The 15,259-nt window shown below is 46.0% G+C and overlaps 1 protein-coding gene across 1 annotated transcript in view; it reads left to right on the forward strand.

The window, feature by feature from the left end:
* The window catches only part of MDGA2 (MAM domain containing glycosylphosphatidylinositol anchor 2), a 403,898-nt gene that overhangs the window by 214,695 nt on the left and 173,944 nt on the right, over window positions 1-15,259 (forward strand). The window lies entirely within an intron of this gene.

Consider the following 15,259-nt stretch of genomic DNA (forward strand, 5'->3'; position numbering starts at 1 on the left):
TCATCCACCCTATTCTTAAACACATCCAGGGATGGGGACTCAACCACCTCCCTGGGCAGCCTGTTCTAGTGGCTGACAACCCTTTCAGAGAAGAAATACTTCCTAATGTCCAACCTGAATCTCCCCTGACTAAGCTTATACCCATTTCCTCTTGTCCTGTAACCCAACACTAATGTAAAGAGCCCTTCCTCCACCTCCCCACCATCTTTTCTCAAGTATTTGTAGGCTGTAATCAGGTCACCCCTCAGCCTCCTCTTCTCCAGGCTAAAACCTGGTTTATAAACTTATAAACCTTCTCCAGGTTTATAAACTTGATGCCAAAGAGCAAAGGCTTCGGCTTAGGTTTTGGAATAATTAGGAATTTCAGAGAAGTGTTTTCTGGAGAACAGCTCTGCAGCAAACGTTGTAACGTTGGAAGACTTCAGGTCAGATTACTCTGGGTTGTGCCTTGATAGCGTGTGCCTCAGGGCGCCGAAAACAGGTGTAGCAATGAACAAAACAGTTGGGGCATTGACACGCTGAGTGTGTCTAAGATGAGCTGTGAATTTTGTTTGCACTTGCACATTTCACGGTGTTTCTGTCCTGGCGGCTTTATTCCAAGGAGTTGCCTTCAGCTTTTTCTGAATTTCTGATTTGACAGCAGGGACTTGAAAACTGTGGTGTGTGCCATTACTGTACGTAACCCACCGCAAAGCAAATTCACAGCTCAGCTTTAAAGCTGCCCCTGGCAGTGGGGGAATTACAGTCAGCTCCGAAGGTATCTGGCAAAATGATTTGGAAGCCCTAAATTTTCTCCCTCATTAATTTTGCTGGGGAAGAAAAAACAACCCATAATGTGAGGCTGGTCCCTCATTAGCTGCTCTGATTTCATACCAGAAGAGGCACGAAATCCTGTCTGCCATGGAGGGGTGTAGCTGAGAGGTGGGAGCAGCTTTCTGCTCAACACCAGTAATAACTCACCCACTTTCATCCATGAGAGCAGAGGACAAGAGTTGTCACTGCTCCCCTTTGTCAGAGCAATAATTTTGCTTTTGGAGCCAGAACGGCTCTTTGTCCGTGTTGGACCTCATCTGCAACAGGAGTTTGTGTTACAGTAATGGGGGAACATCAAACAGCATAACTGTTCTGAACTGAGGACAGGCGATCATGATCTCATTTTGCAAAAATAAGAAATTATTCCCACCTTACAAATGTCATTTTTATTTTGGGAGAAGGGTGTCTTGCTATATTGACAGGAATTGCTCTTCTGGAGTAATTCCCAAAGTAAACAAGCCTGAAAAATTATGAAGATCCACGCTTTCTCATGAAGAACTTGGTGGCAACTATCATCAAGGGCAAGATTAAATACGTGTAGTAATTACTGCAACTTATCGTTAAAGATGATGGCAGATGTGTCGATTACTCTGGGACAAAACTTTTCTCGTTTGCTGTGACTTCATCTGAACAGTTCTTTGGTGGAACTTCACCTGGTGTAGCTTCATAGAGGTTATACAAATTGTAAATCCAGAGTAATCCAGGATGAATTCAAAATAATGAAAATATGAACCTGGACTTGATACTCTGTTTCAGTGTAGAGCAGTCCTTGTTTGTCCGTCTGATCTTAATTTGAAGCTGGAGGCATGTAATGGAGATGCCTATCTCATGGAACAAAGGAGGGACAAACAGAAGTGTCTGTAAGTGGCCAACATGCATGATAGTTATTGTCGTTAACGTGGCCACGAGTGAATTTAAGTTTGCAGCCTGGTCTAGGGTAAGGTGTCCCTGCCTATGACAGGGGGGTTGGAACTAGATGATCTTTGAGGTCCCTTCCAACCCAAACCATTTTGTGATTCTATGATTCAGCTGCAAATTATGTGATCCCCATCATAAGAGAGACAGAGATTTGTTGGAGCATGTTCAGAGGAGGGCCACAAAGATGATCCAGGGGCTGGAGCACCTCTGCTACGGGGACAGGTTGCAGGAGCTGGGATTGTTCAGCCTTGAAAAGAGAAGACTTCGGGGGGACTTAATAGCTGCCTTCCAGTACCTGAAGGGAACCTACAGGAAGGCTGGGGAGGGACTTTTTACAAGAGTGTCCACTGATAGGACAAGGGAAAATGGGTTTAAGTTGAAGGAGAACAGATTTAGATGAGATCTTAGGAAGAAATTCTTCAGTACGATGGTGGTAAGACTTTGGAATAAATTCCCCAGAGAAGTTGTGGATGCCCCTCCCTGGAGGTGTTCAAGGCCAAGTTGGATGGAGCCTTGAGTAGCCTGGTCTAGTTGAGAGGCGTCCCTGCCCATGACAGGGAGGCTGGATTAGATGATCTCTGAGGTCCCTTCCAGCCTATGCCATTCTATGATCTTAATGGAAAATTGCTGGCAATTTGGCTGTTCGGCATTCATCAGTCTGTAAGTGTAAGCAAGAGAAGTTTTTGTTGAACTTGGCTGTTGTCAGGTTCCCTGTGATTGACTCGTGAGCAAAGCTGGGGAGGTTTTTCCCTGCCGTAGACGTGCGTTCCAGCTCGGGTTGCTGAGGGACATCAGCTGTCCCAGCAGCCAGGTTTGGGGACCATTGGGCGCGGTGGCTTGCCCTTCGCCTCGGATGATGGCCACGGTGCCCGCGTGACAGCTGGGAAGCCGCGATGCCGCAGGGAGCCCCTTGGCTCCCCGCTGGCCCTGATGGATTGCCAGGGCACGCTGATGCACAGCAGGACCTCGGCATGCCGTAACGGGCGTTTGTCACGTGTGATGATGGTTGGCACGCTGTGCTTGAGGAAGTCGTGCCCAGCAGATGTGAAAAAACCCAATGTAACTATAATTGCATGCCTGGAAATCCTTACTGCCCTTACAGTATCCTGCTACCACCCTGCCTGCTGTCCGTGGCCAGGGTCGTAGAATCATTTAGGTTGGAAAAGACCCTTAGAATCATAGAATGGTTAGGGCTGGAAGGGACCTTCAAAGGTCATCTAGTCCAACCCCCCTGCAAGGAACAGAGATATCTCCAACTAGATCAGGTTGCTCAGGGCCTCGTCCAACCTGGCCTTGAACGTCTCCAGGGATGGAGCATCCACCACCTCTCTGGGCAACCTCTTCCGGTGTTAAGATCATCGAGTCCAACCATAAACATGGCACTGCCAAGTCCACCACCAAACCGTGTCCCCATGCAGCCGCTTGCTCACTCCCTACCGGTGGGATGGGGGAGAATTGGAAGGGTAAAAGTGAGACAACTTGTGGGTTGAGATAATGACAGTTTAGTAGGTAAAGCAAAAGCCACGTGAGCAAGCAAAGCAAAACAAGGAATTCATTCCCTACTTCCCATCGTCAGGCAGGTGTTCAGCCATCTCCAGGAAAGCAGCGCTCCATCACATGTAGCCATGAAGACAAACGCCATCACTCCAATCATCCCCCTCTTCCTCCTCCTTCCCCCAGCTTTATATGCTGAGCATGACGTCATATGAAATAGAATATCCTGTTGGCCAGTTTGGGCCAGCTGTCCTGCCTATGCTCCCTCCCAGCTCCTTATGCATCTGGCAGAGCATGGGAAGCTGAGGGTCCTTGACTGCTTAGCAACAACTGAAACCATCAGTGTAGCATCAGTATTGTTCTCATACTAAATGGGAAAACATAGCACCGTTCTAGCTACTGGGAAGAAAATTAACCCTATCTCAGCCAAAACCAAGATAGTGCCGCATCTACACGTCTTTTCAATACCTCCAGGGATGGTGACTCAACCGTCTCCCTGGGCAGCCTGTTCCAGTGCTTGACAACCTTTTTGGTGAAGAAATATTTCCCAATATCCAATCTAAACCTCTGCTGGTGCAACTTGGGGTCCCTGAGGTTCTCATATGACAGCTAAGTCACCTGTGGAACCTTCTGCTTGATGATCTTCCCATATTGTTAGAGAATATGATGGCAGAGGCACATAAATGCTTTTTTTTTCTCCTGTTTCTTTCTCTGAAACCCTCTCAAGTCTCCTCGCCTTCCCTCACCAAGAGCTGTAGGTGACTGGGTCGTGAACGTAGACACTTGTTTCAAGGAAAGCTTTGCAGATTCAAGCTGCTATTCGTGCCACAGGGTATTTCATACATCTCTATTCCCGTGCACACACCTGAGTTGAGAGGCTAATTTGAGGAACACCAGGCATGTCTCCGGTGAGCAGTTCAGCTTTCCGTTCACTGCCACCCGCCAGCCTGTCCCGGTGACCTTTTTGTTTTCTGTGCTCGCTCCGTCTTGCCGATTGTTTGATTGCATGTCGTGGCATCACCAGAGCAACAATCAATTACCGTGATAGAACCAATCCAAAGAAACTTTCTGCCTACCTCTCCTTGAATGATTAGAGAGGTAATTAAGCTGGTGCCATCAGATGAACAGTGTATTCATCAGTACACTTTGGACATGGTGCAGGTTTAAAGTGTTACACATAGGTGTAATTAGGTACATTCACACCCCCTTCATTTGGCAGCAGTGTGTTAATTACATCTGCTCTGTGAGTCTGAAGCCCTAGATGCACCATCGTGTGTCTGTAGGTACTGCAGGAGTTGCACTGGCATCATTTTTCAGACACATGGATTTCTTTGTTCCAGTGCAGACTAGTTTAATACAACAACAACAACAAAAAAGTGGACGTTGTAATGGGAGAAGCTGAGATCATCTCAGAAGCCCATGACCATGCGTATGCTGAAGCCCAAGAAGACAGTTAGCAGTAATATTGTACGGCAGCAGGTAGAGGCACTTGTTGAGCACAGACCCACTTTGTATCTAAAGGCAGCTATTGCTCTGCGAATTTATTATCTAAATAGATGAGAAATTTGAAGGGAAGCAGAAACGCTGTGAAGTGATTCACCTGCTGGCAGATTGCTAGTGAGTGGCAGGAACAGAAATAGAAGTCAAGATGTGAGGAAGAACAGCAAAGGCACTAATTTTGCAACTCTCATTTGTTTTTAATAGACTGAGTCCCTTTAAAAATCAGCACAGAGAAGTTAATTTGGGTACGTTATCGCAAGCAGGAGTTGTGAAACCAAATGCAGCTGCTTTGCAACAAAATCAAGGGGTTATTCTGGCAAGGAGGAGGAACCCTGACAATTTTCTCAGCGTATGTGCTTGAGTCCATGCTGTCGGAAGAGGAGCAGCTGCGAGGGTGGGCGTCACACTCATGACCTCCGTCCTTTCTGTCCACATTACCTGGTTTTGTTGCCTCACTATGTCCATGCTGTACCAAAGAAGAAATCCTATTGATCCATTTCTGGCTCCTCCTTGACCCGTTGAGCTTTTCCTGGAGTTGCTACTGTCTCTTCCTCAAGATCTCAGAGGTTTCTCGCATGGCACTCGTGACTTTTCCCCATTCGTGTTTTTCACCCTCTTAAAGCTCTTAGTGTATTTGTATTCCTGGAATCAATGATTTTTTTTCCTCCAAACGGTCCCTTGCGGTTTGAAACTGCAAGAAGCAGAAAAGACAGAGCTGGCAGCAAAGGCTTCGGGAGTGGGAGAGCGCTGCAGGTTGCGTCTTCTCATGGGAACGGCTCCCCGACACCTTTCTCATCTCCTGTTCCCACTTAGGAGTTTTTTGGAGTCACCCTCTTGATTCCTTTATATACTTCTCATCCTCTTGCTTTGTATTTAGTAAGACCTGTAACATGACCTCCTACAGTTTCCTTACAGCCAGGTTTGAGAGATGCGAATGATTAGTGGGAAAATCATAGAATGGTTTCAGTTGAAAGGGACCTTAATGCTCGTCTAGTTCCAGCTCCTTGCCATGGGCAGGGACATCTTCCACGAGATCAAGAAGGTGCTGGGCCTTTGAGCTTGAAGGGTGACATGATGTCTGATTGGTGATCATTTCCTCACGTCATCCCTCGGGGATCAAAACTGGGAACAAATAGTGTACAGCATCTTTATTAATGACCAAAACAGTGGGACCAAGTGCACTTTTGGTTAAGTTCTTGGACAATACCAAATCGGGAGTGATGGACAAAATAGGATTCTTGACAGGCTGGAGAAAGGGGCAGACAGGAGCCTCATGAAATTCAGCTGAGGTGGATGCCACGTCCCGCTCCTGGCAAGAATCAACCACCCCCATGTACCACTACGTGTTGGGGCCAACTGGGTAGAAAGCAACTGTACAGGAAGGGGACTTGGTTGCCCTGTGGACAAGTTCAATGTGAGCCAGCAACGTGCCCATGCCAAAAAGGCCAACAGCAAACTTGGCTGTACTGGCAGGACTGCAGCCAGCAGGTCCAGGACACTGATCCTTCCCCTCTGTTCAGCGCTTGTAAGATGGCATCCAGACTGTTGTGTCCAGTTTGGGGCTCCCTAGAGCAAGAAAGACAAGGATGGACTAGAGCAGGACAAGTGGAGGCCACCAAGATGGTCTGGAGCTAGAGCAGGTGACGTGAGAGGAGGCTGAAGGAGCTGGGTTTGCTCACCTCGGGGAACATGCTCAAACTTTGACTAGTGGAGGCTTTAGCAACCTGATCTAATTGGCATTGTTTCAAGCAGGGCTCTGACCAGAGGCCTCCAGGGTTCTCTTCTGATGAAGATCGTTCTGTTGTTCTGATTAAAGCAAACACATTAAAAGGCAAAACAGTGTTGTGGATGTTGTGGTTTGAATTCAGTGTTGTCTCCCCTCCCCAGCATATCGTTGTCTATGTAAGAACCCATTAAAGTCCTGAAGACCTATCACCCCGCCTTATCCTGGACCATATGTTGGTCAGGAGGAGCTTCTTTTGCAGATGCTTAGCAGCAACAGGTGCAGTCTCCTTAGAAATACAGGGATTATGTTATTCCAAGAACAACTCTGCTCTGTATCAAACATGAATAATTGACAGATAATGTTAAAATCTGTCACCAATTTGCATGTGACTCACTTTAATCTTTTGAGCTTGGAAAGGTCACTTTAGATACAACTAACCCTACATGGCACATCTGAATGCTCAGGTCTAATAACAACATGAATGGATCCTTTTAAGTGTTCATTGTTTCAAAGTATCAGAGAAAAGGCATGATATTTACCCATAAACCCACTGAAATTCTGGGCTTCCTGTAATATTTCTTCTAATAGGACTGAGTAAAAGCAAATAAAACTATCTTGACCTACAGAGTATTTTTGCTGGCACATTTGAAAATGTGTATTAGTTTGTGCATTAGCAGTCAATTCAGGCTGCTTAGTGCAGGTCATCATTAATGTGTAATATTTAGGCTGAATTTTGGCAGCCTCCAACACAGAAATAACCCACAACAGTAACTTTTACCAAGAAAGATGAGTATTTCAGTACGTGGTTTTTCAGCCGCATGACATAGTTGATACAGATCGCAGCCAAAGCTGGCGTTCTGTCTGGGGCGTGTGGTGGGAAACAAATTGAAGAAGGCTTAATTCACTTTTAATCCCTCCGTTAAGCAGTAGTCTGTCACGATAAACTTGTTTTTTTCCCTTCATTCAGACAGTATGGTGTTATGAGAATTATCTCGTTTTGAAAAAAAAATCTTTCTCGTAGCATCCCCAGTGCGACCCGGCACTAAAGAGGCTCGAAGTCCTCAGATAAGAGACACAGCCAGCTGTATGCTCAGAGCTGAAGCCTGAAGGTGGAGGGTTTTAATGCTTTAGCAAAAAGAAATAATAGAAAATAAAGCTGGGAAGGGCCCCAAGAGGTCTTCTAGTCCCGTTTTCATGGCAGAATGCACTAGGTCTAAACCTTGTCCCACTGATGTCCATTTAACCCAGCTGCCAGCAGCAGAGGTGAAGTCTGGCCCATTGCTGTGGTCCTGTCCACCACGGCATGAAGAAGAGATTATTAATGGCTTTAAACTGAAAGAGGGGAGATTTAGATTAGATCTAAGGAAGAAATTCTTCACTCAGAGAGTGGTGAGGCACTGGAACAGGTTGCCCAGAGAAGTTGTGGCTGCCCCATCCCTGGAAGTGTTCAAGGCCAGGTTGGATGAGGCTTTGAGCAATCTGGTGTAGTAGAAGGTGTCCCTATCCATGGCAGGGGGGTTGGAACTAGATGATCTTTGAGGTTCCTTCCAACCCAAACCATTCTATGATTCTCTTCCCCTTCGCAGCAATGTTTCGTACATTTGAAGATGGCCATCTTGTCCCATCTCTTCTGTTGGATAACAAACCTAGCTCCTTATTTTTTCCCTGTGAGTCACATCATCTCAAACACACAGTGTACCTGTTGATCTCCTCTGTCTTCCTCCTTGGAGAAGTTCAGTGCTTCAGGGCATGTAGAGTACTGCACAGCACCCAGCCTCGTAAGCATGAGGGTCAACGCAAGACTTGTTCCATACATTTCCCTGCAAAGTTCTTGTTTATGCATCCCTGTATAACTCCCTTTTAGCGAGCGCGTGTTCCGATGTTTGCTTTGTGTCCAGATTGCCAACCTCCTTAACCCTGAGGGTCCTTTCTCTGCAGCTCCTCGTTAGCCAGTCGTGCCTAATCTGCTAATTGCGTGGGCGATGGTTGCTGTTGCAGGATGGGATTTGTCTCACCTCAACACCCGTCTGAAATCTTACCTGTCTGTAGTACACAGTTGTTCAGGGAGCACCGTACTTAGCGGAGAGAGACGGATCCAAAGAGCAATTCATCCCATCTGTTTTTGGAGAGCAGGAATTGTGCTTTGGGGGTGCTTAAATCTCGTTGAGAGGCACGACCTCGGATCACACGGCTGACTTTCGGGTGGTTGGAATTGGCCAAGATGAATTTGAGCCTACACGTGGCACCGCGCATCTAAACATAACGATGAAGGGGGCAGTTTGGTGATGGGGCTCAGCTGATTGAACGCCGCTCCGCTGCTGAAGGGAGGATCATAGAATCGTAGAATGGTTAGGGCTGGAAGGGACCTTCAAAGGTCATCTAGTCCAACCCCCCTGCAAGGAACAGGGATATCTCCAACCAGATCAGGTTGCTCAGGGCCTCGTCCAACCTGGCCTTGAACGTCTCCAGGGATGGAGCATCCGCCACCTCTCTGGGCAACCTCTTCCAGTGTTCTACAACTCTCAGATCCTGCTTTCCCTTCATCCCTCTTGATAAAACATCCACAGAATGAATAGTTCATACAGTGTGGGAGCTGTGAGCTATTGTAGTCATCTCCAGAGCGTAACCAGCGAGGAAGTGCTCTGAATAGCCAACGTACCCGCCTCCCTTCCTCCCTGTCGGAGCTATCAATGCCACATCTGTGCATGAACGGCAGCACGACCCGAGCGCCAGTCATCAAAGTGCTGCTGCTGCTGGGTGGAAAGCAGCCAGGCAGATCGGGAATAAAGAGATGAGTCATCAAAGCTGCATCCCCATTGGTTAAAAAACAGAGGATTTCAGAAAAAGTTGGAGGGGGGGGGGGGTGGGAAATGGTTGTTGAGAATAGAGGGAGAGCGCGGGGAGCGGACCACGGTTACCTGGGCTGGCACTCCAGGCCAGCCTGTTCACATGTACGGGAACATGTAAAGGCTGAGCCCAGCTGAAAATGGACCTTTTTAAAATATTATCTCATTCTTTGCTTTTTTTTCTTTCCTGTGACTCCCCTCTCTGCTTGCCCTGCGACCTCATAATTTTCTGTTCTTGATAGCCTGCCCAGACAAAATGATCTTGCACTTTTCTCAACTTTTAAGCTTTTAAGGGAAAATGAAAAATACGAGTGTTTTTTTTTATCTTTGACCAGGTAGTGTATTCAGATTGAGCAGTGAGTGCTGGTATGTGGGGGCACATGCACCCCAGTCTGAGGTTAAGGCACCCAGACTGATGGGTGTCTTCAGCAATGGTGGGGGGAGCCACCTCTTTGTGCCGGAACAGGTCCGGGTGCTTTGGCGAAGACGGGAACCCTAAAACACTTGCAATACTAAAATCTCGTTTGGGAATATATTACTTCAGTAATTCCATGTATTACATGAAAAATGGACACGTTCTTGAGAGAATTGGGGTTTGAACCCTTTGCCCTTGCAAGTGCTGGTATTTCAAAGGCAATGAAATGGGAGAAAGAGCAAGTAACACAAAAATAAGGCTGATGTGTAGTGGAGGGTGTCCCTGCCCATGGCAGGGGGCTTGGAACTAGGTGGTCTTTGAGGTCCCTTCCAACCCAAACCATTCTAGGATTCTATGTATGGTGATTGTGTCTGGATTGTGTGTCTAAACGCAAAGATGTTGAGAACTGGAAGTTGTTACAGCTGGAGTGTTTTGCTGCTCTTCTGCGCTTAGATCGCGTGCAGCACCTGAGTGAGACACCGCTGAAGTTCAAAGCTCTACATGACTGTTTGCTACTGGACAGTGACTATAAAGCCACATTTCTACTGGCACAGGTGGCTCCGAGAGGTTGTGGAGTCTCCATCCCCAGATATTCAAAAGCCATCTGGACACAGCCCTGGGTAAACTGCAGTAGGGAACTCTGCTTGAGCAAGGGGTTGGACCAGGTGACCTCCAGAGATACCTCCAACCTCAACCATTCTGTGATGAATTCTGGTCCTAAGCCTGCAAAGAGCTCATGTTTAAGTCTCTCTGAATAATTTTTCTCCCTTGGCTTTGTTGGAGCACTCATTGGCAAGACAGAGGTGAACCTACCCCTGGAAGCCTTGCCCCTTCCCAGCAGAGTCCACAGCAAAGCTGGCATGTCCTGGGAGAGTAGATGAGCTGTCAGCACATGTAGGAGCGTGCTTGCTTGAAAAATTTGGCCCAGTGAAGTATCTTATCGTGGCTGGTTCAATACACACTGGCACTTTCTGCCTAGGAGAGTTGTCTCCTTTGTGAGACCAACGAGTAAGACTGTCAAACAGCAGTGAGAACGTCATGGTGCTCTCAGCAGCAGCAGCAATGGTAAAGCAGAGAGGATGGGTGTATAAAAGTGATTTTCATTGGATTTTGGGTTTTCATTTTTAAGTTTTGGGGTTTTTTTTTGTTGGTTGGGTTTTATTATTTTGTTTTATTTTATTTTTTAAGGATTACTGATGAAAAGCAAGGACCTACCGTATTGCAGCATGCCGTGGCAGTGTGGTCAATAAAAAGTTTATTTTTACCCTGTAATTTAAAATCTGGACCTCAGCTGGGAATTATAATCTATTCCTTTGTGAACTTTACTGAGTAAATACGTACAGAAATGATGATCCCAACCCAGCAAGGACCTCAAATGTTCTTTTTTTTTTTTCTTTGCTCTGATTTGAAAGGGACTATTCACAATGTGTATGGTTAGGAATATATGCATTGTATTCCTGCAAGAAATCATGGATGTAAATTAAACAGATGCATACACACACGCATATATATGAAAGTATAATTCAATTATGTTATATTAATTTGGTTCTGCATATAAAACAATTCACAAAACTGGAGGAAATAACGTCGTTTCATTTTTGTTCATCATAGATGAGTGAGTTGTGAAGGACAAGACTTTGTGCCTCTGCTTTGATATTGCTATTAAAGTATTAGTTTTCTTTTGCATTTCCAGTAATCCCTAAAGCCAATTGTGACATTTTCTCAATTCCATATACCCGGTCTAAATACATATTCTTGTCTCACTATAATTATAACGCACGTTGGCATCAGATATTTTTCCTGGATGCTGCACCAATGATAGAGCCCTTTCTCCTCCCAGTATAGTATTGGTCTCAGATACCCACTCCAGGCAGCAGCAGAGACTCTGCTGCTTTCAAGTTCAGTGAACATCAGTATCGGGTCATTGATTAGAAGATGTTTCCAGTCTCCCTGCTGATGATCCCGTGGCAGCTGGGAGCATTTTGTTGTAGAGAGAGGTGGTTATGTCGAAGGTGCTTGATAAACTGATCTTGTTAAGGGTGTATCTTAGGGTGTTAATGATGACTTAATGACTGCTAGCTTCCTGCTGGATCTGAGAAACTTTTGCCCCAGTTGTTAATCAAAACCAGTGAGTGTTGCATGCTGTATTATTACTCTGTGAGGATGGGTGTATGTCGTAGCCACGTTTTATAATTAATCTCCATCTGGAGATTGGGCACTGGAACAGGTTGCCCAGAGAAGTTGTGGCTGCCCCATCCCTGGCAGTGTTCAAGGCCAGGTTGGATGGGGCTTTGGGCAACCTGGTGTAGTGGAGGGTGTCCCTGCCCATGGCAGGGGGGTTGGAACTGGATGATCTTTGAGGTCCCTTCCAACTCAAACCATTCTCTGATTCTATGATCTGTATGTCGTCAGTGCCTAACGTGTGCACGTGTTAATACCAGGTCAAAAAATCATTGCAGGGCTGATGTAAATTCTGCGTAGTGGCTCGCAGGGCCATGCGTTGTGACCCGTAGCACTTTCTCCTGTGCACTGTCGAGTTCGCAGCCGGGCTCTACAGCCCTGTGAAATACACTGGGTGCAGAAGCAGCACTTGCACACGGACGCCTCTGAACTGAAGTCCCTTTAAAAAGGATGCAGCTGCAATATGAATGGGGACCCGAGCAGTTTCCCTGGGCATCAGTAGCGCCTTGTTCTTCGCGGGGAAGAGCTCGCAGTGGCACTGCGGCTTTCTTTGTCCCCTGGCAAACCAACCATGACTTTGAAATGTGGGACTGACGCTCGGAAACCCCTACTTCTAAAGGGCAGTAAAGATGCAGGGCTCTTTTGAACACTGAGCCGTTCTCATTACGATGCCCAAATACGACGTTTGGAAAGCTTGTTCCATGCACTCACCCATGGAAATATTTACCAAAGCTTGCTATTGTTTTATAACGAATTTTGTTAGTCCTACGGAGAGTTGAAAGAAAGTTTCCGCTGGGCGGGTTGCCTGGCCGAGTCTCTGATGATGCCGGGGTGAAGGTTCTGGCTGGGAGATGCTTTGCTTGCCAAACCTGGATGGCCCAGCATTCATCTCCTTAGTGCTGATGGCTGGTAGTCATCTGAGAGAGACCTCAGCCGGGGTGAAGCTTTGAAAGCGGCTTTGGGGATGATAATATACTCCATTTAGTATTGTCTCCTTTTGGCAGGGACGTTCCTGTTGCATTAGGAATTCTGTGTAAGTTTAGAATATTTCATACATGAGCACCTCCTGTGTCTCCATCAGTTTTGGTACTGCATACTTGTGCTGGCTCTGATGCTCATCTTTCCAAACTCGATACTGAACGTTACTTAAAACTGTAAAATCCATCACTCTTCAACTCTGCATGAAATTGAGAACATCAGTCCTGTATCTGCGTCTGTGTCAGTTTAGCTCCATGACCCAACCCTTGACCCAGGGTTTTGTGACATGGAACAGATGGAGCTATGGGGCCATGAGGGAGGAAGTGAAAAAATTCAGACTATTTAGTTTAGAGAGGAGATGAATAGGAAGGAAGACAGCAGAAATAAGTAAATGACGTAATGCAAGATTAAACCAAATCCAGAAGAATAGAGCAGTGGAAAATAATAAAACAGATCTCTACCTTCTAATGGAATTTAGCTGGATCTCTGAAAGATTTAAGCAGAAACTGAGGAGCTTTTCCGTATGCCAGGAGCAGCTGTTTAGCAGAGAAAACCTCTGGGCTGGTGCAATTGTGCAACTTTTCTTTTGATTGCATATCCATCTGCTGAGTTCTGGGGCTCTGCAGTGCTTTGTTTGTAAAGTGCCTTTCACATAAGAGCAGCCCCGTGTAAACGTGGTGACCAGCCAAGCACCTTGCTTGGTGAAACTGAATTTTGTAAAACTTAAATAATAAAATCAAGATTGGAGGCATAAATTGCTGCCTTACAGTTGCTGCAATATGTAAGTTTTCAAATTATCTCAGTTGGGACCGTATGAAAACTTTTTTGTAAGGATGGTGAGGGTCTTCTCGAGTCTCAAAAAGCTTGGGTTACCTTTCTGTGCCTTGCAAAAAACCAAACAGGCAGTTCACACAAGCTGCTTTCAGGAAAGCAGGCTGGGCTGTAGGAGGGGAAGGGACCTTGGCTCACACCTGTATTTCTGCTCCCACAGTTGGTGGGGATGCCATTGGGTGGAAACCACTTGTATCTTGGAGGCTGAAGCCTGACTCCCCAAAGGAATATTCATAGTAGAGGCAAACTGAGTGCATTTCAGACTTCTACCAGGAGCGCACAATTTCACGGACTAGTTTTTCCAAGAGTCATTTTAATAAGAGTCGGGTCTTTTGGAGAAGTCTTTCTCCTTTTCCTTCTGACTCAATCACACGATTTCCTTCTATCTAAAGGAATATCACAGCTTGGGCTGGGTCTGCATCGTGGGTCTCCTGGTTGGAGTTCAATCATGCTAGAAGCTTTGCAAATGCAAAGGATGCATAAACACGTACATTGTCCTTTTGGATCAGATCCCATGTCTGTCCTTAACAGAAGCCAGCAGGAGACATGTTGGAAGAGTGTGTAAAAAGGGTGCAGTAGACAGATAGGTGATAGTCTGCCCTCCCGTTCCAGAAAAAGATACCATTTTATGCCCTGAAGCATGAGTTTCAATAATCCTTCAACAATATTTTGGTATAATCATCAACTATTATAATTGCTCTGGATCATCTTGTCATCTTTATAAAAGCTTGCCTCATTTTTTTTTATCATGATGGACAAAAAAAAAATAATTGAGTGGCAATGAATTACAGAGTTCAGATTTATGCTGTATATGGTGTTTAGCCCCAAAAGTTGACAAATAAATAAATGAGATAACAAATCCATTTTAGAGAGAAGATGAGGCCAAATTTTCCATTTTCTGAAAGTGCAAGGATCTGAGAGGATTTACAAAACACTGGGATCAATGGGAGTTTGGTGCATGTACGTTGTTAAAAACATCACTTTCTGCCCATTCCCATCTGTAGGCTCCTGATGCGTTTGTAAATCCTCATCCTGAAGGTGGGATTGATGTCGCCCATCTTCTGCCATCTAAATCTTACTTGCCTAGATTAAACTCATCTTCAGGCTCTATCTGCCGTCAGCAGGGAGAGATGGATACCACAGGGTGAGACCCTTCCCAGAAGACAGCTCAAGGTAGATAAGAGAAATCACCGTTTGGTCTTGGTGTCATTGAAATTAGAACAGGGAGAGATCTCGCATGATAACGAGCTCCATTTCCTTAACTCAAACATGAGCTCATCTCAGTCTTTGTGTCTCACAGATGTTTGCTCAGAAAATCTGGAAGACACTCTGCAGCAACCCTGAGGAGCCCAGTCCAGGGGTTACTGTCCCTACTGTTAACGTGGAGTTTTGTCGTTGCACCTTCGTTGCTCCTTTCTGTGCTACAGCTTTGCATGCCCTGTCTGCAAGGAGAGGCAGCTGTTTGCAGCTGCATTGCTGGAGCATCCTATGGGGAGCAGTTAGAGGTGTTTCTCTGGTTTGGGAAGAGAAAGCATTTCTGGATGAAGTCAAAAAGAG

Source organism: Tauraco erythrolophus, chromosome 6, assembly GCF_009769465.1.
Source record: "Tauraco erythrolophus isolate bTauEry1 chromosome 6, bTauEry1.pri, whole genome shotgun sequence".
Lineage (NCBI taxonomy): Eukaryota > Metazoa > Chordata > Aves > Musophagiformes > Musophagidae > Tauraco > Tauraco erythrolophus.